This window comes from Macrosteles quadrilineatus, unplaced genomic scaffold (assembly GCF_028750875.1).
Source record: "Macrosteles quadrilineatus isolate MER2022 unplaced genomic scaffold, UCM_ALF_1.0 Scaffold_2__2_contigs__length_208266976, whole genome shotgun sequence".
Lineage (NCBI taxonomy): Eukaryota > Metazoa > Arthropoda > Insecta > Hemiptera > Cicadellidae > Macrosteles > Macrosteles quadrilineatus.
The window spans coordinates 74,166,364-74,192,822 of NW_026542595.1; the positions used below are offsets into that span (position 1 = coordinate 74,166,364).

At 33.0% G+C, this 26,459-nt stretch overlaps 1 protein-coding gene and 1 non-coding gene across 6 annotated transcripts in view; one reads left to right on the top strand and one right to left on the bottom strand.

Annotated features, from left to right (window-relative positions):
- Nucleotides 1-26,459, bottom strand: part of LOC128985833 (prothoracicostatic peptides-like) — a 301,184-nt gene that overhangs the window by 84,504 nt on the left and 190,221 nt on the right. For 4 of the 5 annotated variants that reach the window (XM_054405760.1, XM_054405761.1, XM_054405757.1 and 1 more), the window contains one exon: nt 25,160-25,203. The gene's annotated coding sequence lies outside the window, so the exon portion shown is untranslated. The remainder of the gene's footprint in view (nt 1-25,159; nt 25,204-26,459) is intronic. The other variant, XM_054405759.1, reaches the window with a different exon arrangement.
- Trnas-uga (transfer RNA serine (anticodon UGA)) lies at nt 3,943-4,024 on the top strand. The gene has a single exon. It is a non-coding gene; the product is annotated as a tRNA-Ser (tRNA).

Consider the following 26,459-nt stretch of genomic DNA (forward strand, 5'->3'; position numbering starts at 1 on the left):
TGATTCCATTGTTGCTTCATCAGCTGTCGTTATCATCACACTTGACTGGACACGTGCTAAGGAATGGTGAGAATCAAGTAGCATGTTTGAGGTCTTCATTCTAAATTACAATTATATCACTACGTATAGTTTTACTGTTTAGTTCCATTGAAAATGCTCATGCTAATACATTTAACATAGGGAGGGGGGTTTACTTAAGATATGCTTTTAAATATTCAGTATATAGACTGCTACATAATTGTCTCAGAAGTTTTGCTGAAATAGCATTATAAGTTTGATTAACATTTCTTGTATAATAGACTATATGTCTGAGATTTTACAAAAAATATTAAGATTTGCTTATAATTATCTTAAAACCTCTAATCACTTGAAATGGTACATTAATTGTCAATTGTTACCCGGGCTTTGATATCCAAGATTTGTTTTGAATTATATTATTATTTTTAACCCCGATTTAAAACATCAACTACAACAATAATGCTTTTATTCAGTGTTGTTTGTCGTTTTAGTGAACCTACTGGTTGCGACAGCGGGAATTTGACATGAAAATGACAGACCGAAGCTGAGGCTGAGATATACGTTATGTACTGAATTACTGAAATATAGGCTACTGTCAGAAGAACAACTTAGCATACAATGGATATTTAAGAGATTTTAAGTAATCTTTTGTTGTAAATAGTGTTGCTGTCAATGTTAAAGTTATTTTACCAAGAATTTAACTCAACTTAACCTTAACTCATGGCCTGACTAAATATTTCTCTAAATTATTATGAATGGTTTGCACCATGAATAAATACATTAGTTAAAATGCAGTTTACTTGGTTTGTAACCGTATAAATGAACAATTGTATCTTATGCCTATGGCCTCAGGACATTTTGACTGAAGTGTTGATATACTGTAGTTAGGATACAGTACATCAACAATCCGATTGATAGAATGTAATAAATCAATATTTATAATTACAATCAAGATTATCTTGACCTTAACCTCGCCCAATTGACCTTGTTACAAATGCAGCTATTAGTACGAAAGACACGTACAGTTAAATCTACCTCCCAATATAAAAGCATGTCAGGAAATCATGCTTGATAACAAACTATTACAAACAGTTTTATATAAATAATATTAATACATGGTAACACAAGGTAATTGACGGTGATAAAAGGAATATTATTTAGCAAGTTAAAAAATAACGGAACGTTTTGTACGTAAAATCAAAGTTCAATATCATTCATTTTAGCTGACAAATTTTATTACCTGTCCTTCCAGTTATTAGTGAGAAATAACGTGATCATGTTTATATTCATTATTTTAAATGAAGGTCTATGGGTTTTTCCCAAATACTCTTTCACATACCTGCTTTCACTGAAATTTTCTAAACATACTGTGGTCAAGAAATGGCAGCAATTTATTGGGGGATTGCATTGTACAACTAGTCAAACTTTCATGGTTTTAGTTATTGTGTCAATGCAACAACCAAGGGGAGTTTGTTACCAGTTCTTAGTTTGTGTTCGACACATTTAATCAAAGTATCGTTATAACAGTCGTAAACAACATCAACTCTACTGGTATTTCTTTGGTTGAGTGCCATTTCAATCTTAGTCAATTGATGTTTTGCAAAGTCTTCAAAATATCCCATCTTAGAAATGCCAGTACTGCGTTTGGACGGCTATGTATTAGAGCCATTCCATAAAAAATGTTGGTTTTGTGGATGGTCTAAGGTTTCATAGACTCATTGCAATGAGAATCACTTTCTATAATATCGATTTGTTCCGACTTAATACTTTTTTATAACTGCCTTTTTTGATCCGGCTGATACTCCATTCTTGTGTGCGGGCTAAACGTCCCCTGTTGGGTCTTGGGCTTGGTCACAAAAGTTTAGGGTCGTCGTAACATCTGCTTTGTAATGGTAAAGAACATACCATCTCTGTCTGTATCCATGTTCATTTGATGATATTCCAATCAAACCACCTTGAATCTTAAATGAGCAAATGAGTGATTTTCTTGGAGCCTGGTCTGCTGCATTCTCTTATCGACATAATTTATGGGTTCTATAATAAAGTACAATAATGTTACTTAAAATTTAAGTTATTGTCTGTTGCATTCAAACAGTGCGCGACTTGTAAGCCCTGGCGTGCCTCGATACTACATGGTCCTAGTGATCGTTGGATACTACTATGAATCTTCCACGTCTACTCTTTACAGAATTCAGCCACAGAAAACGTACTACTATAACCCAGAATGCCAACCGCATGGTAAAAAGCATTAAGCGTTTTGAGAGAGCTTTGCCTGTCAATCCGTAGGCAGCGCCACCAGCGTTGCCATGCACTCAGCATAGCAACGCTGGTGGCGCTACCTACGGATTGACAGGCAAAGCTCTCTCAAAACGCTTAATGCTTTTTACCATGCGGTTGGCATTCTGGGTTATAGTAGTACGTTTTCTGTGATTCAGCGTAGCTCTGTGGCTTTTACACAGGTATCCTTAAACTTGGTGTTGGTTGTACTACTTATTAGTTTTTCTAACTGTAAACTTTCTATAACATGTCCTAAACATGTACAGTATTTCCGATATTTAATTTTAAAGTGATTACAATTTTTTTTTTTCAAGAAATCTTGATTTGTACCAAAAGTAGATGAAAAGTCGTAATTACCCTTTTGAAGGAAAATATATTTATCCGCATACATAAACGCTTTAACCACCCGTCTATCACTTACCGTTTGAGAGTTAGACGCGGAAACGTAAACAATCCACGTGCGCAACTCCCCCCCCCCTCCCCTTTCCAAGAAAGACAAATTATTACAATTATTTTAGTAGATTCATACATTTAAATACTCTTACTATTTGTGAGTAAAAGATATGAACATAAGTACCTTCTATGGTTTTTCTTTTCTATTAATACATTTTAATATGTTTGCTATATTAATTTTTTTGTGCTTCCCGTATCAGCTTATAGATCAAAACAGTTACTCCGATATACATTGTACAGGTTTATATTCATTCTACTTTCATAATTATTTATATTTAATATTAATATTAAATGATCTAATTTCGTTTAGTTCCATTAAAATAAAGAGATTCAAGATTTACGCAAAGAACCAAGCATATTGATTTGCTTTGTGTGTTCGACGAGTGAAGCCACAACTTCATCGGATTAAGCTGCAGTATCGTGAAATTGAATTTCCATCCAGTAAACATATGAAAAAGTTTTACTTATTTCTATAGGTACACGTTTGTATTCCTGTTGTTTTGGCTGTCAACAGAAACAAAAAATATATCGACGGATATAAAATGTATTCGCTTCTAAAACTCCAATTAATCTTATTCACATTGCATAGGGTTAGGATAGTTATATTAAGTTTATGGAACTCCTTATTAATTCTCTTAATTTTAAGTGGTCTAAGTTTACCGCTCTTTACTTAATAACTTACAAGATTGAAATGAATAATGTTGGCTTGCTGCCGGAGTAACCCTACTGAGTTTGTACGTTGGTCATAGGATAGTAAACATTTTAAAATTTAATATTTTTGGTTATTCCTCCTCTTTTTTTTCCACCTTATTAATATTTTACCCTTTTGATACGGGTTCAATTTTCGGTCCAAAACATTTATTAAATAATCTTGCTAAAAATTGGAAATTGATATTCACTTGTTACATTCCTGCCGTATAATGTTCAAATGGTTACGAATTTAAATTCTTTTTATATAATACCAAACATAAGAATATAGTAGTATGGCTGCAAATAAGAGTTTGCAGAGATCCCTCATATGAAACCAAATTCTGAGTAACGCATATAGCTTTTCAATATTAATTTTTGACCATTTTCTCACACTTGCCGTCCCCAGATCATGTTTATATTTACTGAAGGGGTCCTTGATTCATCGGAGCGTAAATTGAAACTTAAATACAGCGTAAATGGTTTAATCTAACTCTGGTGAACAACGCTGAGGTGTCCGAGTGGTTAAGGAGTTGGACTTGAAATCCAATGGGTTCTACCCGCGCAGGTTCGAATCCTGTCCTCAGCGCAAACTTTTTGTTTTTAAAACTCTAATTTTAAATACTTGTCCACAATTTGTTTCAGTTTCATATTTGTTTACAACTTGATTCACCTTCGAAAAGTGATTTAACATCTCTATCTAGATTTAAAATAATAAAAATAAAAAATCTATTACGTATATTTATGTAGAGAGTCTACTTTTCTTATATTGTAATAATTGATCTAATCAGTATTGGTATATAGTTTTGAATGAAATGAACCTTTTTTATTAAAGAATCCAAATTTTAAAAATTGAATCAGGTACAATTTATAAGAACAATGAATCGTAGTCAAATACGAACTAGAGCTAGAGATAAACATGATAAAAATTCAGTATATTCAATTAATAACCTCACAAACAACTGAAAAATAATTGACCCAGGCTAAATCTTAGTTAGAACCTAAAATTGGAAAGCATATACCGATACATCCATACATCTGATACATAGCTTTAAAAAATCTAAAAATTGTAAGGGCCTTGCAACCTACCACTGTAAAAAGATATAGTAGGTCTAGTTCAATGTTATAAAAGTTAAAACCACTAAACGTAGGAGTTTCGTGAGAGGAACGAACATTTTATATAAATAATGGTTCAGTTCTTTTCTGATATTATACCAAATAATCTGGGTACCCAAGTGGTTATAGTACACGCTTTCAAATCCCCTGGGTCGATTCAAATCCTTCTAAAGGTCTCTGGTTCGACTCTAAGAGAGATTGTTACCAGACCCAGATGCCATTTGTTATTGGGATATCAAATTAAAGATGCTTGAGAACAAGAGGTCGATAAAAAACTTTGTCACTAGCGTAGATTGATAGCCAATAACATAAAAAATACAAAAATAGAAATCTTGAAGTAGATGGTTCAAAAAATATTCAAAATATTAGTAGGTGGATAATGCACTATGAAGTGTTTAACACGAACACCTAAATGGACGATTGAATTAGTGTTAACATCGTTAGTGATGTAACCACCACAGATGTGTAGGTGCGACGAAGAGGGAACAACATGCTAGACTAGTGATGGTTTTCATATACGTGTTTTGGTCTTGTGTATTTACCGTCTAACATATTAGTGATTGCATTTATTTTAATCCTAAAATTTACAGTAATGTGGTGTTAGTTATTTTAAATAATATTTTGGTTACCAGACCTGTTTGTTCAGTTTAATCCTAAACAAAAAAACTAGAGATTTTCTGGTTTGACGAACGGCGTCTTCTTAATATCATTATATATATTTTTAGTAAAAATTTCGTCCTAAATGTTAGCTTCCTTTTAAATAATTATAATGTAAAGAAAAGTGAACGGTTTAACAATAGCATTATTTTTATTGCACTTATTTTTCTACCATCAAATAATTTTAGAGAACGCTGTTTTATACAATGTTTGCGACTTTTCCCAGTGGTAATTATGTGAAAAGGTTAAAATAATAACTTTTATCCAATTTATCTTATGAGTAAATAATTTGGTTGAATTAATTTTGTTTTAATTTAAAATAAATATTATATTACGAGACGTTATTTAAAAATAAAACCTTTTTAATTGAGACAATCCATATATTAAAACATGCCTTAATAGCAACATAAAAATAGCAGACAATGTCAAAAATTCTAACAAAAGATTTGACTTAGTTGAATAAATTTTTTATCTTTAAGTTTTAAGCTGAAGATACTGTACAAATCCATACTTGTTTGTCCAACTATTATCATAAGCTAATTATAGCTTTCCGATTCCTAAAATTAAGAGGACGACTATTAAAACTTTCATAATTTCTTAAAAAATTTAAAAAATTTACAAATGTTAACTGAACCAAAGTGATCAAAATCCCCACTAAGGGAGCACGCCACATCCAATATACTGTGACGAAAGCACTGAGAATGGAAAAAACCAACTCGCTGGCTAAAAGTGTGGCCCAGGCAATAATATTTTTAGATAACCAGATACAAATAGTTTTTATTATAATACCTTTTTTGCAGCTCTTACATTCTATGTTTTATATAATTAAAACCCTCTGATTTAAGTAACATTAGCGGAAAACAAATACTTAAACAAATAATTGACAATATTTTATTTACAACAAGATATGTGTTTAACTAACACATAACACCTGTCTATGTTACAATCTTTTTCATTTTTTTACTACAATTCTTTTGTTTGATATAGATTCACTCTTGATTTTTATTAAGATCTTTTACTCTTATTATATGAAAGTGTTCTGATCCAGGTCATGGTAACAGGTTTCGGAAAATTCTTCTCGTAATAATTAACTTCTTTCAAAATGTTATATATGTCGGTGATAACGTCGACCTTTGTATTCGCCATGTAATTTTCTCAAAACTAGTAGCTAGTGTGAGAAACTGTGGACTAGGGAAATGAGCTTTCCTCTATTTATCAAATTGATCCATTCGGAATCATCCCCAGTATCTTGGTGGTCCATAGTTCCGAGATGAGGGTATTTATGTCGAAATCTGTGGCAAACATATCTTCAGACCTTCTTCCGGTATCATATTCAATTCGTCTTTATTTGATTCAATTCCTAACATACATTTCATCTTCATTGTTGTTATGTCCGGCAATATAACGATTAAAGAGATCTTTAGTAATGGTTCAGCTTATCAGCGTCAGCTGTGCCTCGCACACTACGTCACATTTTTGCTGATTGGTGTGGTGGGCAATGCGCGTGCACACGCCTTGTTTCAAGTCAACACCCCTCATGATGTAGTGTGGACGCAAAACAAAAACGGAAAATCTTGTCCAAAACTGTTTTGAGCGGTAGTCGACTGACTCAGTCTCCAATTAGTGTGGACTAAAAAGTGCCCCTCCTGCGGTCGACACGTATGATCACCTTTAGCTCATCTGCTAGCCATTGACATTTGCTACGTTAAATGTACAGAATTTAGATATTTCCCTTTCTGTACGCGTAAAGTGTTTACTTGACAATAAGACATAAGACATAAGATTTTATTGGTCTTCTAACATTTGTACATGTATTGACAGCTCAAATTTAGAGCATACAAAAGTATTTGTACTTGTTGAATATTTCAGTCTTTCTTAAGCATAGTAGGTAAGCAAAATTAATTTAAAAATATATAACATTCTGATAGTAAATAACCAAGGGGCTAACATTATATTTGACTATAAATAAATAAATAACTGATTTAACAGCATACAAGGCGATAGACCATGCACTGACTAGACCTACTATCAGAATTCAAGGGATAGATCTAATCTACAATTATAATGCGATTTGGAACTCATCCAAATATCCAATAAGCCGTGGTCTGAACTTGTACATGTTTTCTTAACAATTAGACAAGAATCTTGTAACATGTTATGCTATTAAACTTACTGTAAGTAAGAAACTTTTAAGTTAGTTAAAAAGATTTACTTTTCCCCAGATGTTGCGTATTTTAATTTTTACACCAATCTTTTACAACCAATCTTACAGATAATCTAGAAGTATTCATAGGTGATAAATAGATTATGGATAGTTTTATGACATTACTAGCTGAACCCGGCAGACGTTGTCTTGCCTTTAACTATTTATAATTTAAGTACCGTAACGTTTAATTGTCTTATTGTATATGAAGTGCTTATAACTAAATTAAAATACGTACGACAACTAATGAAACACATATAGTACAAAGGATAACCAATTCTTTATTATTGCTCTTATATTAACGCTAGTGGGTAGACAATATTTTTGGTCTTTCTATTCGGCTCAATCACGTTCTGGTTTAAGTTCGTTCGCTACGCTCGCTGACCTTTAGGTTGGAGCTCGTTCGCTACGCTCGCTGACCTTTAGGTTGGAGCTCGTTCGCTGCGCTCACTTGCCTTCAGGTTAGCTCGTTCGCTACGCTCACTTGCCATCAGGTTAGCTTGTTCGCTACGCTAACTCGCCTCCAGGTTGAAGTTCGTTCGCTATGCTACTATTGCACCTTTTGGTTGCAAATTAGCTGTTGTCATAAATGTAAAAGAAATAATAGTGCTGCACCCTGTTGGTAATCCTTGTAACTTTAATGCTATTGAACATCATAGAACAGAACCAAATTGAAACAGCTGTTAAGATTCATTAATTCCATTTCTCATAAGGTTAACATGGGAAACTCCATAGCCACTGGGGCGGAGCCGATTGGACGGATCACGAAATTGATGGTGTATAAACCTATTCCATGAAATTCTACACGTATGTACCAAGTTTCGTGGCAATCGGTTCAGCGGTGTCTGAATTTATCACTGCCAAACATATATATATATATACAGGGTTAGTAAAAAGTGTGGAGACCCCCTGTTATTTTTTTAACGGCCCATACTAGAAAAACTAAACTCGGCACACCTTTATAGCATGTTATGAAGTACTTTTTGGGCATAACTGTCACTTGGTGTACATCCCCAAAATGGGGGATTTTGGGGGAAACTCAAAAATTTCAAATACAAAGACCTATCGAGTGACCCCTCATTTTGAAGGTCCTGGTAAAAAAAAACCAAAAACTTAAACTAGAGGTCTAAATCTCAATCCAGTAAAAAATGGCAGCCAATTGAAATTCTCAGAAGTTGAATTTAACTTGCAGCTTTCCAAGTCTGGAGACCCCCTGTAAATTTTGTAGCTGCTCACACTAGGAAAACTTAACTCTACACACCTTTTTGGCATGTTATGAAGTAATTTTTAAGCCTAATAGCCACTTGCTTACCAAACCCAAAATGGGGGATTTTGGGGGAAACTCAAAAGATTTAAATGATAAACCCCATCAAGTGACCCCTCATTTTGGAGGTCCTGGTAAAAGAAAACTAACAACGCAAACTAGAGGTTTCTATCTCAATCCAGTAAAAAATGGAAACTGATTGAAATCTTTAGAAATCGGAAATAACTTGCAATTTTATATTCAATTGGCTGCCATATTTTACTGTGTTAAGATAGAGACCTATAGTTTGCGTTGTTAGTTTTCTCTTATTACGACCTTCAAAATGAGGGGTCACTCGATGGGGCTTATTATTTAAAATTTTTGAGTTTCCCCCAATATCCCCCATTTTGGGTTTGGGAACTTATGCGAATTTCAATTGGCTGCCATTTTGTACTGAACTGAGATAGAGACCTCTAGTTTGCGTTGTTGGTTTTATTTTACCAGGACCTTCAAAATGAGGGGTCACTCAATGGGTCTTTGTATTTGAAATTTTTTAGTTTCCCCCAAAATCCCCCATTTTTGGGATGAACACCAAGTGGCGGTTGTGCCCAAAAAGTACTTCATAACATGCCATAATGGTGTGCCGAGTTTAGTTTTACTAGTATGGGCCGTTAAAAAAATAACAGGGGGTCTCCACACTTTTTACTAACCCTGTATACAAACATCCTCTTTTATACTTATAGATAAAATACAAATTAGACCTAGGTTGGCATCTCATAAAGCAGTACTATCGCTAGTGACTGAAAGCTTATAGACAGTGCATTAAAATAACTAGTGCCTGAAAGCAAATGGACGGTGCAGTAAGAGTTGTTTATATAACTATTGTCTGAAATCAAATGGACAGTGCAGTAAAAGTTTTCAATATAGCCTCTGGCTAAAAACAAAGAGACAGTGCAATAAACGTAATTATTCATAACTAGTGACTGAAAGCAGATAAACAGTGCAGTACAAGTGGTATATGATGCTTATGACTGATAGTTAATGATTATTGCTGTACAAATTGTACATGTCGCCAGCGACTGAAAGCAAAGTTATCGGACGCCCCTTGTCCCTTTGATCAACTTCCGTTTCCTGTTTGGAATGCAAATTGTTATTAACTCACGTCACACATTTTCTATCCTCTAAACTAGCAAACAAATAAAACGATGTTACTTTTTCAATATTTTTAGCCTGCATATAACAATCTAACTTCGTCAACTTTCACTGCATTCATTTTAGCTGCAGGTGTCCATGTTTTTTTACTAGTAAGTGTTTTATAGTCTGTAATATAAATTATTAATTATAATTTTAGAGGTAAAAGCTAGTATTTATAAGGTATTTAAGAATTAAGATTGTTTTCTTCAATTACAGAATTTGTGAAGGACTTTTGAGATACGTACTAAATCAGGGTTTTTTTTATAATAAATTCCCTTAGTACTTTTACTGTTTTAAATTTGGTTAAATTTCAAATAATGCCGCAAATGACTAGTCGATAGTCAACAATTTTCTATAAAAAAGCACTTGTTTGCCATTTTAATTGGTTTTAACTCTCTTTTATCTTTTTAACAATTTTTATAAAAACAAAAAAAAGTCAACTATAAGTAATAACTATTGTTATAATTTATTGCCTGCCTTGGTCTTTCTGAATAATTTATACCTACAACATATGTTCTTATATTATTTAAAATATTGTAAGTATTGTCATTGTTCCCTTTGTTAAATACAGATCAGTTTATTAACTGTCTTTAAGTCTTGTCTTTGATATTTTTTAACATGTTTGGAGTGTCTACAACCACCTCTCTTGATGCCTGTAGCACTGCCTCCTTGCTTCTGCTTTTTACTTTGTCGGACTTGTCAGCGGATTGAAATTTATCAATTTCAAATACCCTCCAAGCTACAGTACTGCTCTCAAAAGACGGTCGAAATAAAATGGAAAAGGACTTAAAATTTCGACAGAGGTACAACGAGAAAATTAATGACTACATTGCCAAGGAATACGTACGAAAATTAACACAAGAAGAGGCAAGCATTGTCACTGATCGTACATTCTACCTACCTCACTTTGGTGTCACAAATCCTAATAAGCCTGAAAAACTAAGACTTGAGTTTGTTGCCGCAGCAAAGTCAAACGGCGTATCGTTTAGTGACGCATTAAATAGTGGACCTGACTACCTAAATTCACTACCTTCAGTTCTTTTCAAGTTTCGTCTAGGAAAATATGCAATAGTCGGTGACACTAAAGATTTCTGTGGAGAGGTGGAAATCCGCAACAAGAACCAGACACCTACCTTATGAAAGCCATGGCATTCGGTTCTACTTGTTCGCCATGTTCTGCACTCTACGTAATAAACCACAATTTTCGTACGTATTCCTTGGTAATGTAGTCATTAATTTTCTCGTTGTACCTCTGTCGAAAGCTCAAGTCCTTTTCCATTTTCCTTTCGACCGTCTTTTGAGAGCAGTACTGTAGCTTGGGGGATATTTGAAATTGATAGATTTCAATCCGCTGACAAGTCCGACAAAGTAAAAAGCAGAAGCAAGGAAGCAGTGCTACAGGCATCAAGAGAGGTGGTTGGAGACACTCCAAACATGTTAAAAAATATCAAAGACAAGACTTAAAGACAGTTAATAAACTGATCTGTATTTAACAAAGGGAACAATGACAATACTTACAATATCTTAAATAATATAAGAACATATGTTGTAGGTATAAATTATTCAGAAAGACCAAGGCAGGCAATAAATTATAACAATAGTTATTACTTATTGTTGAGTTTTTTGTTGTTATAAAAATTGTTAAAAAGATAAAAGAGAGTTAAAACCAATTAAAATGGCAAACAAGTGCTTTTTTTTTAGAAATTTGTTGACTATCGACTAGTCATTTGCGGCATTATATGAAATTTAACCAAATTTAAAACAGTAAAAGTACTAAGGGAATTTATTTTAAAAAACCCCTGATTTAGTACGTATCTCAAAAGTCCTTCGCAAATTCTGTAATTGAAGAAAACAATCTTAATTCTTAAATACCTTATAAATACTAGCTTTTACCTCTAAAATTATAATTAATAATTTATATTACAGACTATAAAACACTTACTGGTAAAAAAACATGGACACCTGCATCTAAAATGAATGCAGTGAAAGTTGACGAAGTTAGATTGTTATATGCAGGCTAAACATATTGAAAAAGTAACATCGTTTTGTTTGTTTGCTAGTTAAGAGGATAGAAAATGTGTGACGTGAGTTAATAACAATTTGCATTTCAAACAGGAAACGGAAGTTGATCAAAGGGACAAGGGGCGTCCGATAACTTTGCTTTCAGTCGCTGGCGACATGTACAATTTGTACAGCAATAATCATTAACTATCAGTCATAAGCATCATATACCACTTGTACTGCACTGTATATCTGCTTTCAGACACTAGTTATATGCATAACCTTAACTGCACTATCTATTTGCTTTATGCCACAAGCGATATGCACAGCTTTCATTGTAGCCTACTGTCTATCTGCTTTCAGACACTAGTTGCACAACCTTTACTGCAATATCTATTTGGTTTTTCAGTTTGAGTTTATCTACCCCGCAGCAAGCAAATCAATTTTGACTAAAGAATACATGGACGACCTCCTAGACTCTACCGACACTAAAGAGGAGGCTCGTTGTCGAATACGTGAAATTTCTGAAATACACAAGGCCGGTGGATTACAAATGTGTAATTGGCTATTAAACTCGAAAAAAGTCTTACAAGATGTTCCTGAAGACCTTAAAGCAACATCTACAAAACAAACTGAAATCTGACACCAATATACCCACAGAAAGAGTCCTTGGTATATGGTGGAATGCGGAATCACACAGTTTCGACTATCACCGCAGTGCTGAAAAGTTACTAGTCTCAGAGGCTTTGTATCCGACAAAAAGAGAGATATTAAGGGCAGTCATGTCTATTTTTTACCCTTTAGGCCTAGTTTGCCCGACGACCATTAAAGGAAGGCTATTTGTTCAGGAATAAGTCTGGCAGATAAAGACAACTTGGGACGAAGTAGTACCACATGACATCTGCGAGAAGTGGAAAAGTTGGCTAGAAGAAGTTAAAGACCTGCAAACCTTTAATATTCCACGTTGTTACTTCAAGAACAATCACAAGTCTAAGAAAATCTATCTACACACGTTTGTCGATGCAAGTCAGGAGGCATTTGCAGCAGTCATTTATCTTGTCCAACAGATCGACGATTCCTTTGAAGCAATGTTAGTTGCAGCAAAAGCAAACGTCGCTCCTCTAAAGCCAATCACCATCCCTCGTCTAGAACTACAGGCACTGGTCCTGGTATGCAGGCTAGCTAACAGAATTGAAAAAGACATTGGAATTCACATTGACAAACAAATATTTTGGTCTGACTCGGTTACGGTACTACACTGGATTAAGTAGGACCCAAAGACATATAAACAGTTTGTCTTAAATAGGATCGGAGAAATCCAGAGTCTATCACAACCTGAAGAGTGTATATGGGTTCCTACCAAACAAAATCCGGCAGACTTGGCATAGCAACAGCTAATGGGTTTGAAGCAAATATGATCGACAGATTAATTAACAAACAGAAGTGTAAAAATAGGAATACAAATAATGAAGTTCAGCATGATAAGAAGTATGTATGTGTGGAATATTCCCATTCGTTACAGAATGTATTGGCCAAAGAATTAAAGAGACACGGTGTAGAGTTAACTTTTAGGACAAATAACAAGACTATGAATAAACTTAATGTTATGAGAAAGGTTATTGATAAAGGTGACAGGTCAGGGGTATACAGAATTAAATGTGCTAGTTGTCCTAGTGTTTATGTAGGAAAAACGGGGCGCACTTTTAAAACTAGATATAAGGAGCATCATCCGAAACCGAAAGCTGACAAACAAGTCTACATTTGCCCAACATCTAATGGACAATAATCAAGACTACATTTGCCCAACATCTAATGGACAATAATCAAGACCTAAATGACCTCAACACTGGCTTGGAAATCCTTCACACATGTACAAAAGGCAATAAATTGGACACCCTGGAAGAATTTGAAATTTACAAAGCACATACAAAATACCCCCGCCGCAGCAAACCTGCCGACTAAGCGAATTTCCATTTGTCTGAATTTATTTTCAGTTAAATATATTTTAATAACATTAGATTTAACGAGTACCTAGGTTTGCTGCTACAAGGAAACTAATAAAGTGTGTTTTTGAGTAAAATATTGATAGCTTAGTACAAAATAAATAAATTTGCCAAGTTTGATCAAAATATATTCATAAACAAGCAAACTACAACATTTGACAATATTCTCCATAAGAATAACATGGGAATTTTAAATTACATTTTTTTAAATTTTCTCCGTTACTAATATTCGAACAAAAATACTTTTATATACTAAATTATTTGTTTTTTTAAGCTCTTTAAAAAGGTCTAAAGAGAAATTGGGAAATTTTGTGTTTTGAGGGTCAAAAGTGAGAAAAACCAATTTTTACCCCATAAAACCCCCCGTAAAGCCCCGTTCCCATGGTCCGATCGTGCTGGTTCGCGAACTCATTCAAGTTTATCCCGCTTTACACCTTTAAACCAAATTTCATCAAAATCGGACAAAAATTACTCAAGTTATCGCGTTCACGGACGTATATATATATATATATATATATATATATATATATATATAAGTCTATATATATATACATATATAAAAATTTGAACGAATAGTGTTTTTGGCCTCTGGGGACATCAAAATGAAAAAGTCAATCGGTCCCGGGTCTAGGTCTTACCGTGCCACCTACAGTAATAGCTACTTCCCTATAGGGAAATTCGCTAAAATGACAAACTTATTTTAAATGACAAACTACAATTCAAATCACACGTAATATTCAATAGTATTTTAAATCAGAGGAAGGATTCAAGACCAAGAGGGCAAAGTACAAATGCTAATGCCGCCGCTGACACGACACCGCAAGAATGACTCCAGTCAGCTACTTGCTCTTGTGCGGATATGTGTAATCAACAGGCCTGTTTAGTCAAAAACCCCCGTTTATGTATGTGTACGTCGCGTGTGACAGTTTGTGTTTTTGTATATTAACGACGCCACTAAGGCTGAACGTCTGATGATGGCATGGATATGCTGAAACGGCCGTAACAATGTTACAACTTCTATGAGCTGATTGACAAAGGTAACCCTATTTTATTGATTTAGTAGAAAACGTAAGCTCAAAGTGAAAATCACTAATAAACTGGGGAGTTCCAAATTTAGCTTCGCAAAGTAAGACCAAAAATGACTAACGCTACGAAAGAAAAGAAAAAGAAAGAGAAATCAAATTTTCTAATGGTTAGTTCTCTTGGAGAAGAGAAGATGTTATCATTTATTGCCTGCCTTGGTCTTTATGAATAATTTATACCTACAACATAATGTTCTTATATTATTTAAAATATTGTAAATATTGTCATTGTTCCCTTGTAAAAATCGAAATAATATTTCTCAATATGTTAACAAATTCAAAAAAAATTTGCAATACTGTATTCTTTAATAATGGTTATGCTAGATCTTGTGTGTGTCGTTGTAGGCCTATCTTGATCACTGTTACTTGTCGATTTATCTTGATCTTGCTGATCTCTATTGAAATACATTATACCGAAAAAGTTATTGTTATAATTGTTTACTGTAGTATGCGTATTGTAGTAATACAGATCAGTTTATTTAGCTGTCTTTAAGTCTTGTCTTTGATATTTTTTAACAACTAAAGAAAAATTTTAATTTAGACACATTTATTATAGTTAATACAATTTCCCTTGGCTCGATAAACTTTTACTGTTCTTAAACACAATCCTAATTGTTTACACCGGAAGTGAAGTGTCAGAGAGCATTAGAGTTCACCTTGGGCTGAAGTTGCAGACGACGCTTAGACATGTAACCTTTACTGTACGTCAACATTTCGCTATTTAGAATACACAATATGAGACCAACGATGGCTAAAGTATTGTTCAGTGTTGTTTTGGGGTTTCTTCTAGAAATGAATAAAATACCCACTGTCTCAAGTTTCTTCTAAATTTATTATTATCGTAATGTTCCGCTGCGAATTAAAATCGGGTAGTAACTGACTTGTTTATTGGGATTATATTACTTTTACTAGTGTTTTTTTTTGTTTTTGTCAAGAATAAAAGTAAAATTATGTGGTTATATATAATTCTTTCATTGAAGTATTTAATTTTAACGACCGTCCGTGATATGACCAAGAATAAACCATACATTTTTAAGGTGGTAATTTCATTATTGACATTACTGAATTACCCATGTAGAACAATTGAAACGTATGTGAGTTTAAATATATTGTACTGTATAGAATTTTTTTTCAAAAGTTGTTGAAACTAATGCTATAATGGTTGTCAATTGTATTTATATTACATCTAGTTAAATGCTAGAGCTTAGCTCACTTCAATATTGCCTATTTTTTCAAAGCATCAATACCGGTAGTTAAAATTCATGTTGTATGTGTTACTTAAAGGCTTTAAAGTCTTACAGTATTTTAATAAATGGTCATACCAAAGCATGTGAAATGGTTATAGTAGTTTACTGAACGATCGCGTAAAAATGGTCTTAAAGGTTCATTACACGAGTCGCGGACACTACTTTACCTACGACCAACAATCACTACTCATAACGTCCAAATGAGGTTATGTTTTTGTTTATAACATCTCAATGATTGTGATGAAACGACTTCCCAACCACTCACTCATAGTATAATCAATTAAATTGTCCAAAGAAGGTCGGGTGACTTTTTGGGTCAAAAATGTAGTGAAATTCCCTGCAGTTTCTGTGCATTCTGATGTTATTTACCTAATTCTTACTATTATTGTCATAGTTACAAGCAAAAATGTAAAGATATGCACTATCGTTTTGAGGCTCTCAACAAGGTATACTTAATTTTCTAAAGTCAATTAAAACGAAGCAGAGTATATTTGTCAGAACCAACTTTTTTGTAAAAAAAAATCCAATCAAATTTTAATTTTTTAAACTTTTAAAAGAATTTTAACTTTAAAAAAATTCTCTTCTATACTATTAGAAAAAGACGTCTTGATTACAGTGAATACAACTGCATCTTGCTATATTTAATTGTTACTAAGCCATGTGTACCGAATGTTACATAAATGCATGTATGATATAAGGTCATCCGACTCCCTAACAGCTGGTAAGTTTATGTTCGAAGCATTACAATTTTACTTCTTTTCAATCAACACTTGCACCTGGTCCAAACTTTTGCTGTCAAGTAACAAAAAAATGCTGTCTTCTGATTCTAAGAACTGAATTGAAAAGGCTTGTTTGAAAAACGGTCGTAGGTAAAAATTCTAAAGTCTGCATAGGTTGTAAACACTATTTAAGATTGGTTGAGATATAAGTTTTCACTCTCACGGTAGCCAGTCGGATGTTGAAAGGTTGACCACCAGTCAATTCCACTTCATCTACATCACAATCACAGCTACTCCGCGGTTTGGCCACTATTGGCAACACTGCTGCAAGCATTAATTGGCGGTTGGCATCACTGTGTTTTGTATACGCAGGAATACGTAAACAGAATTTTCGTTTGTTCATGAATTATTTTATGGTTTTATGTTTTTTGGGTTTAAGATAGGATTTTGAGTTGGATTGGTTTTTAGAAGAGAAATGACATTCTAAGTACTTTTTTCTTACTAACGTTTTTGTTTTTGATTGATAATATGAAATGAATTATGTAATATGTTTCATAACAAGAGTCTATGCTGTGTGCTTTTACACAAGTCTTTGTTGTTTAACTCCAGAAACCCCCGAAAAAGCTAAAGTATCACCTTGACCTAATGAAATACGTTTTTCACCATTCTCATAGCTAAAAATATCTTTAAAAAGTAGATACACTATTAACCTTTACAAGTTATCTCTTGGAATAGCTCCCGAGGTATCGCTGCGATAATTTAATAAACAATCAAAATGGATCGTTTAATACACGCATCGATTTAGAAGAGATATAACTGCAGTTAAGTATACCATGTCATAAGATGAAGAACATAAATTGACTTTGTAATGACAATAACATTAGAACTTTATTATTAGGCTTGGTTAGCGAATGATTTGCTAGTTACTAAAGTTTGTTCTTGAATTTATTTTACTCTAGGGTAACAAGAATTACACAAGCTTCTCGACGCATCTATTGATAACAGTTGTTTTATTGTAGCGTAAAGATAGTTCATCATCATAAAAATAGCATAGATAAAACATTCTATGTATAATGGACCAACTGTAAATTGTTTCTAACCTCTTTAATATCAAAAAGAAAATACCTCTCCCTAAAATATTAGGAACCATTCATAAGTTGTGACCAAACTCAGCATCATCGAAATCCGATAGTCTCTACAGCTTTCTGTGTGATTTAACAAATCTAGTAAGCTAAATTTAATCTAGGATCTTAAACTTCGTGACTTGAGTACATAAAAACGTCATTTAAAAATGTATGTAAAAGATTTTTAAAACATTCTGGCCATTTTTGGGTAGAAGGCGGAAAATATAAGGATATATGTACCGTTTTTGCTAATCTATTATTCAAGAGAACATAGTTTAATGAGCCACTTATGTAGTAAAATATTGTCAAACATTTCTTTTATAATTTAGTTTGTTTTTAAACTTCGATAGTTTACATGACAGCGTATCGCCAGAACTCGAAATAGCACTAGCGCAATCTATAATTTTACCTACTATCATTTTCAATCCAAAACTGCCAACAACTTACAGTTAGGCCTAACAGAATATCTTCCACTATCAATGGTCAAATTTACAACGTTACAAAGCTGTCACAAGTACGAGTAAACATTAATTGAGCTCATTGGTCACATTTTCACAAACAGCGAAACTAAAACCCCAAGCTTAATTGACCTCTTCGGAGAACTTTTAAAACTGCAATCTCTACTGGTTAAAATAGCTAACTTTGATGACGTCCCTTCCACAGTGAAACCTTAAACAATATTTAAGTATACTGAGTTCAACTTCCAAACGCTAATTAGCGCTAACCTGTCTGAATAGAACCAAAGAATAGTATGGAACACTCAAAATTTTTGTCAAACCTGTTGGGGGCACTCTTTTTCAGCAGACGCCGAAATGCTCTGACTTAATTTACCCCCCCCCCCCCAAAAAAAAAAATAATAATAATAATAAAATAATAAAACAACAAAAAAAACACTTTAACTTATCTCATTTTATGTTAATTCTTTCCACCATCGCGTAACAACAAATAAAATAAAATAATCGTATTTTGGGTATAACTGGTCGAATGACAATACTTTCGCCCATGAAGAACATTGTTGTAAGTTCAAAACTTTGTTTGTGTGGGTGTAGCTTAATTTTGTGGTTGATTGTGAATTTATCACACAAAAATCATTGTGAAATCTGCGAACAAAAGCTAACTCGCGTGAAAGCCATTAAATGATCGAGGGCTAACCGGAAGTGATGAGGCAATTTGTCTACCGACTTCCGGTGTAATACTCATAAACAAAATCCTTAGTTTTCGAATGATTGTGAGGAGTGGCTTTGTCCCATATTTATCACCAATATACGTTTATAAATTGTTAAATATTTGTTTTTTAAATACAAGCTACTACCTTTTCTTACAACTATTTTATTCCTAATTATCTATCCGATAAAATGATAGAGTGTACGTTAACTCATGACTGAAACTGCAGTTTTCCTACAACACTTTAATTAATGTAAGGTAGTACTAATAGTTTTAGTCAGAATGGAATTAAACTTCAAATGACTCCTGTAAAAATCATTAAATAGTTATGTTTTTTCTGTAAATCCCCTAATTTTGTTCATAATGTTCCTCCTGAAGGATACTGGTATAGTGTACGGTTGTTACGAAAATCATATCAGGCAGGGGTTGACGAACAAAATCAGATATTTTATTTGTGTTTACCACAGTAATTTGTCTGTTCCTTCAATATATGTTGAAAAAATGAATGTAAAAACAGAATAACAAGTTAAATTGCATATAAACTAGGACAGCTGATCTAAATTAAAATAAGGGATAGTAGAAATCACCACAATATCACAGTATAACTATGCTCTTGATAGAGCAATTATTTTATTTTCTTTTACTAACGGTCTGGATTGGAAACTCTTGGAAGGTGTACTGTAAAAATAATTCCATGATTCATATATAATCCTTCATAACAAAAAAAACAATTATCAAAGAAAAATGTCCATCCTTCAGTTTATAATTTGCATGTCTACGAATACGTAGACCTACTATTGCAATATTTTGTACTCTGTAACAGCACTAACAGCCCAGAATAACAAAATGACTGTAATTTAAGTAGGTTATTCTCCATTCTGACTCTGACTCCAGTTAAACATAACCTACGGTTAATTTACATTATACTTAGCTTCAAGGTACCGTAATGCCTTTTTAGACTGCTACCAATTATATGGTATTGTTATTAAAAGCATATTACTGCCGTTTTGAAAAATAAAATGCTAAATAATATTTGTTGGATAATAGACAAGATGTGCTTTACGGTTATAGGGATCCTGAAAAAAATAATACCAGAATGAACGGAGTGGTTCTAATGCTGGCTTAACAAAAGAAGATCGCCAGTTTAAACCTGATAATCAGTGGCTAACGGCGCAAAAGCTTAATACTGATTTGCTAAAATAATATTTACATATGTAGCTTACGAGTGTCTCTAGGCATACAGTATTTGTGTAAATTAGTAGAATCAAATTAAAACACATGTAAACTTGGAAATTTATTTTTCCTTAAAATTGTATAGCTACAAAAAACCATCTCCTTGGAACAGATATTTAGTTAGTCCACTTGGAAGATTTTATAGACAAATGGACGAGGAGAAGCTCAACGATGAGATGGTGTTAAATCGCTCAGACAAGACTTGCCAGGCTGACTCAAGCTGAATAGACACTAATTCATCTTAGATGCTGAAGTAATAAAATGATCAGAGAATCGCTATGGAAAGATACAAAAAAAGAAACGAACTAGTTTAAGTAAACACACTAGGGGCAATAAATAATATAAAAACAGTGAAGATGAACACTCAGTGGCCAATAAAACAGACATACTACTACTGCATCATTAACATAATATTTTGTCTAGTTTAATTTTTTAATTTTTATTATATAGTTTCTTCTCATTTTGCAAACTTTTCACTGACGATATTTTAAACGGTCGCAGTCACGTAACGGTTTTACAAAGGAATGGATATTCATTGGATTGTTTAAGAATGGGTTGAAGATTAAGAATTCTGCTTAAGAATTCTATGGTTTCTAAAAGTATTACGAATTTAAAATCAAAAGCTAATGTTGAGATATACATTTGTTCAGAATAAGTAATGCATTAACAGTCCTTCTTGACGTTGAACACATCCTGAGGGGCTTCATTATACAGAACATTGTTGTTGGCGAAAAGATTGGTCCTGAAAGTGTCCATTCGTCAGTCACAATATTGGAAGTTTTTGCTATCAACATTGTTTAGTAAATATATTTCTTAGAGAGAAAAAAAAACTAATAATTTTAAATAAAAAGGAGTAGTATTTTATCTCATTAACTAGGTAAAAATTAAGACTGTAGTTATTCAAGTAATGAACATTTTGAACAATCAGTATCGATCCCTGTTATGTTTTGTTGTACTGATAAAGATCAAGTAAGAAAATACTTGTTAGCCCTACTTTATATCTAAAAAAGTAATTTCTTTATTCAATTTACACTTTAGTGCTGAAGGGAGATAGATTTTACTACAGAAGAGGCTTGAATAGGGACAAACAGGATACATATGTATGTAAATAGGGAGAGTAGGTTGATTGGGTTTAAGTTTGTTACTAAAAGTCACAATAAGACATAAATCTAAAACAAATCCATTGATTTTTATTTCAATTTCTTAAATGATTATGTTAAAAGTTTATGAAAATTTGAACTATTAAATTCAACGAAAAATTCGACGTAAAATATTATTAGTCCTTGTATTTTATATCCATTACCCTATAGTTATTCTTACTTTAACCTAGTCAAACATACCAAAACCTAACTGCTAGAGTTCTCTGAAAATTTTCACGTATCGGTTCCCAATAGACTGCACTTTCACTTCATTTAACAAATCGTTTAAGGCAAATTCGATCTTGGCTTAGGAATGTAATCGTTATCGGAAAAAGACGGATTTATGAAAACTCAGTTGTTACCTTGGCACACGCAAATTTACAAACCTTAGTTTTGTTGAGTTGTAGTCTTAAAAGCAAGACCAATAACCCAGTGACAAACGTCAAATAATTAAACTCTAGAACCGAAAAAACCTTGAGGTGTTTTTAGTATTGATTTGGTAAGAATGGTCTAAAAAGCGTGAAACCCAATATCAGTAACTTATTATACTCTGTTACTCAGGCAAAGCAATATTGCGAACTGATAAATACTATATTTGCTTAGAGTTTATTTTGGTTTACTGCATTTTCAAATTGTAAAATAAAGTTTCTTTTTAAATTTAGTATGTAATGGTGTAGTTTGCGTAAGGTCTGACCAACTTAAATGGATGAAATCTAAACTCTCAAAGGCTTTGTGTCCAGCTTAGACAATATTGCTGCAATGCAATAAATTGTTTATTTATTTGCGCACTCTTGTTAATTAAGTTTACTTTTTGGTTTAAAAAGGATAAATGTTGTGCATTATTATAGTCAGTATAAGTTAGTGTTTCTTTAATCATAATTTACGGACTAAAAATTATGAAACCTTTTCTCTTTCCTACCCAGTTGGGCCACCATAGTAAAGTAATGAATGATTTATACGTGTAGTTTTTATTTAGTTATTCGTGTTTTCTAAATTTAATAAACGATCGTAAATAGTTGCACAAGATGGTGTTGGTATGGTTAGATTTTACGAACTAAATTATGTGAAACTTCCTCTCCCTTCTTTCTACACAATTTAAACACAATTGGAAACTGACGAATCATTTATGTGTTATTCCTTTTTGAAGGGGTTACCTGTATTTTAGAATTGTCAATACAGTATAATGTTTGATAGTATTCGTTAGATTCAGGCCTGTTTTACACAGGTCACTGTGCTTTAGAAGTCAGAATTTAAATAAAATCATCCACTATTTTCAGAATCTCTAATATCGCCTCACACCTGTTGCCGAATAAGGCGCAGATGCCCCCCCCTCCGTCCAGTCCTTCATTTTGAAATTCCCTCAAAGTAATGTAGATTACAATCCAATGCTCAATATCCATTGTAAATTTTGTGGCCAGTAATAAAATGACTTCTTTCATTGAACCATAAACTGTTGTGTTATATGCGAAGGTGCAACCGCACATTTTACTGTTTGCAATATCGAATGTGGTTTATTAACTCCTCTAGTGAGTTTTCAATCCAACTTTAATGCTTTCTAGGGTTTCAGTATTGTTGTTTAATGTCAATTCTTCTGCATGCAAGCCGACTTAATGTTTGTGAATATATTTGATTAATATGGATGTTGCCTTGAGTTTAACCAACAACATTTGATTTGCGGGATATTTTCTCGTAGCGTTATAAGCTTAATATTAATTATTTTACTAAAAAAGTAATACATTTTTACTACGTCTATCAAGCAATATCGTGTATGCCAAGCATTCGAAGTATGCAAAATGTTTCGGTAAAACGACGTTTGGAGTTGGAGTCTAATTTAAGCGATGAATAAACTCAAGCATGCAAGATATGAGCTCGTAGGAGTCATCCTTGATGTTCCTAACACCAGTATTATCTTTATTATGTACGAGTGAAAACCCAAAAGGCTATTTTAATAACTAATTAAAACGTCGCACATAACGTAAACACTTACATTAAAAGTTTATTTAACCACGCATTTTTCCTTATACAAACATATGTATTTAGAGTGTAAACCTGTAGATGAAAATGCTTAAACGATCGGTACTGTTTCTAACTTTAAATTATTTCACCCGCACTAGATAAAATAATAAAAGTTTTTCACAGAAGTGGTAGAACTGGCTGTCACCCAGCATTTGATAGTCCTTTACCAGAGGCTGGACTCTTGATGACATACGTATTTGGTTGGGTCTTTGGCTCTTTAAGAGTAGCCATTCAAGAAGAAGGCGTTCTCTCCTCTTGTCTCCTTCTTCGACTTCGTTATGTTATGGCAGGCTCATTGTACTTCATGTAGCATGTTATACTATGTACATGTATGTAATCGAATGCATTTTAGCGAATTTCTCATATAGGGAATAAGCTATTACCGTAGTACTCATGGTAAGACCTGGACCCGGGACCGATTTTTTTTCGTTTTGAGGTCCCTAGAGGCCAAAAACACCATCCGTTCAAATTTATATACACACACACACACACATATATATATATATATATTTATATATATATATATATTTATATATATGTATGTGTGTCCGTTAGCGCGATAACTCGAGCAAAAATGATCCGATTTTGATGAAATTTCGTACAAACGTGTAAACCTACGTTTATTCGAACGAGTTCGCGAAACAGCATGATCGGACCATGGGAACGGGGGTTTATGGGGACTTTTATGGGGTAAAAATGGGGTTTTCCCATTTTTGACCCAAAAAACATAAAATTTTGCAATTTCTTTCTAAACTATTTTGTAGAGCTTAAAAAAACAAATAATTTAGTATGTTGAAGCGTTATAATGCGCCTAATAGTTACGGAGATATTTCCAAAAAATTGTAAATTTAAAATTTCCATGTTATTCTTATGGAGAATAAGTAAACTGTTGTAGTTTGCTTGTTTATTAACATATTTTGCCGAAATTTGGAAAATGTTTTTATTTCTTACCAAATTAACATTTTACATAAAAACACTTTTACCCTCCCTGTTGCAGCAAACCTAAGTATGTTTTAACCTGATTTTTTTTTAAATAGGGAATAAATGTGATATTTTTAAGGAGACATTTTAGTGTAAATCCATTCAGGGAAATGGAAATTCGCTTAGTCTGCAGGTTTGCTGCGATGGGGGTATCATATACTTCTCATAACTTATAAATGTTCTTCTTATTAATTATTCTTATTCTTTTTATATTTACAATATATACCTTACATAACACAAACTTTACTCGTAAACATAATTTTAATAATAACTTAAAAATATACAACAAAGAAGGGAAATGTAAGATTGTGCGTTGCAGATGCCCATTTCGGCTGGCAGAGATGTTAGCTTTGGCGGCTCCAACGTCAAACAATAAAACTTGTTTACACTCACTTTTGATGCCAGGGGGTTAAATACTCATTACCAAACATAACCATAGTTTAGCTAAAAAGGAAACCCGATTTGTAATATGTTAGTGGGAAAAAATGTGGGTTGTATTATTATATTTTGATAGCCTCGACATTGTTTTAAAATTCCAAATACAGGCCTTAGATAAAATTTCACAGATTATTCTTTTAACCTGAAAATTGTTCCTAACTTACCTACAAGTATTAGGAGCGAGGTGGTATAACCAGGTGTTCTGCTCCTGAAAGAAAACCAAACACATTTATATTTTTTACGTTTTACAATGCACAAATTGTAACCTTATAAGCACAAAATACAATGTTATTTTTGAAATATAATTTGTTAAACTTGTCTTCAATTTGCTTTTCCACACCAAATTGTTGTTTTGAATTTTGAAAACATTTTTGTACTTTTTTGTAACAAAATAGTAGGTTAGGTGTTTATATATGGCTAGGTAGGTAAGTGGTTATTGTGCTTGCCTTAAAAATTAAAAGTCACCCGTTCCATACTAAAAAAAGTCAGACCTTTCATTAATTTGCAACTGGACTCTGCTGAATTGTAAACACTAAGTACTAATGTATTTTGCTAAGATTTACATACATTTAATTATCATTCATTGAAATGAAGAATAACTATCTTTAATAAACCGAACAAATATTGACAGTGCTAATTCCAGTGTCAGCATCAAATAGCATTTTACTTGCAGAATATTCATTGCAAAATAAACATTGCAGACAGTCAAGTTACTCTACTCAGTAAAAGTGTTTGCAGCGCACTCAGTCGGTGACATTTTCTCAAGATGCAATACACTTTTCGTCCATTCTTGGACGTCTTTAACAGGTGTTTGGTTGTTGGGGAAATTTGACTAGAAAATATTTGTATTTCCTCCGTAACATCGGTTTTGCGTGTATTGGGCGAATTAGTCATATTCATATCTATATCTAGCAATACACCTACGAGACCACAGTATTAATGTTTTGGTGTACCACAGAAGTCAGTTGATTGAACAACTCTGTTACTAGACTAATTCTGCGATTTCATTTCAACATCACAATCAAATGTACGATGTTATATAGCCAAAAGAGGAATTACAATAATAATAAACTTAGCACTGAAAATAAAGAAATTCGGCTGAAGTGTATTTTATTCCGATTTTACAACATATCTAAACTTGCTATGGAATCCGAATGTTAGTCTTGTACCATTCTGTAATAGTTCAACAGAAGAGAACTCAAATATCATTTATCTCAACTAGTTCGCGAGACTGTTAAGATAATGCCAACAGTTAATAAAAATAATAAAAATAATAAAGATCATGGAGTCTTTGAGGAATGGAAAAAGATGTATGGAAAATTTTCTGATTTAATTCTAGGTGATAATAAATAGTAGACTGAATTTTTACAGGTATGAGGATATAATAGTGAAATTGAGAATGAACAGTATTTCATAAAATCAGACTACATAACAAATGTAAAGCATGACAATTACTAACCATCT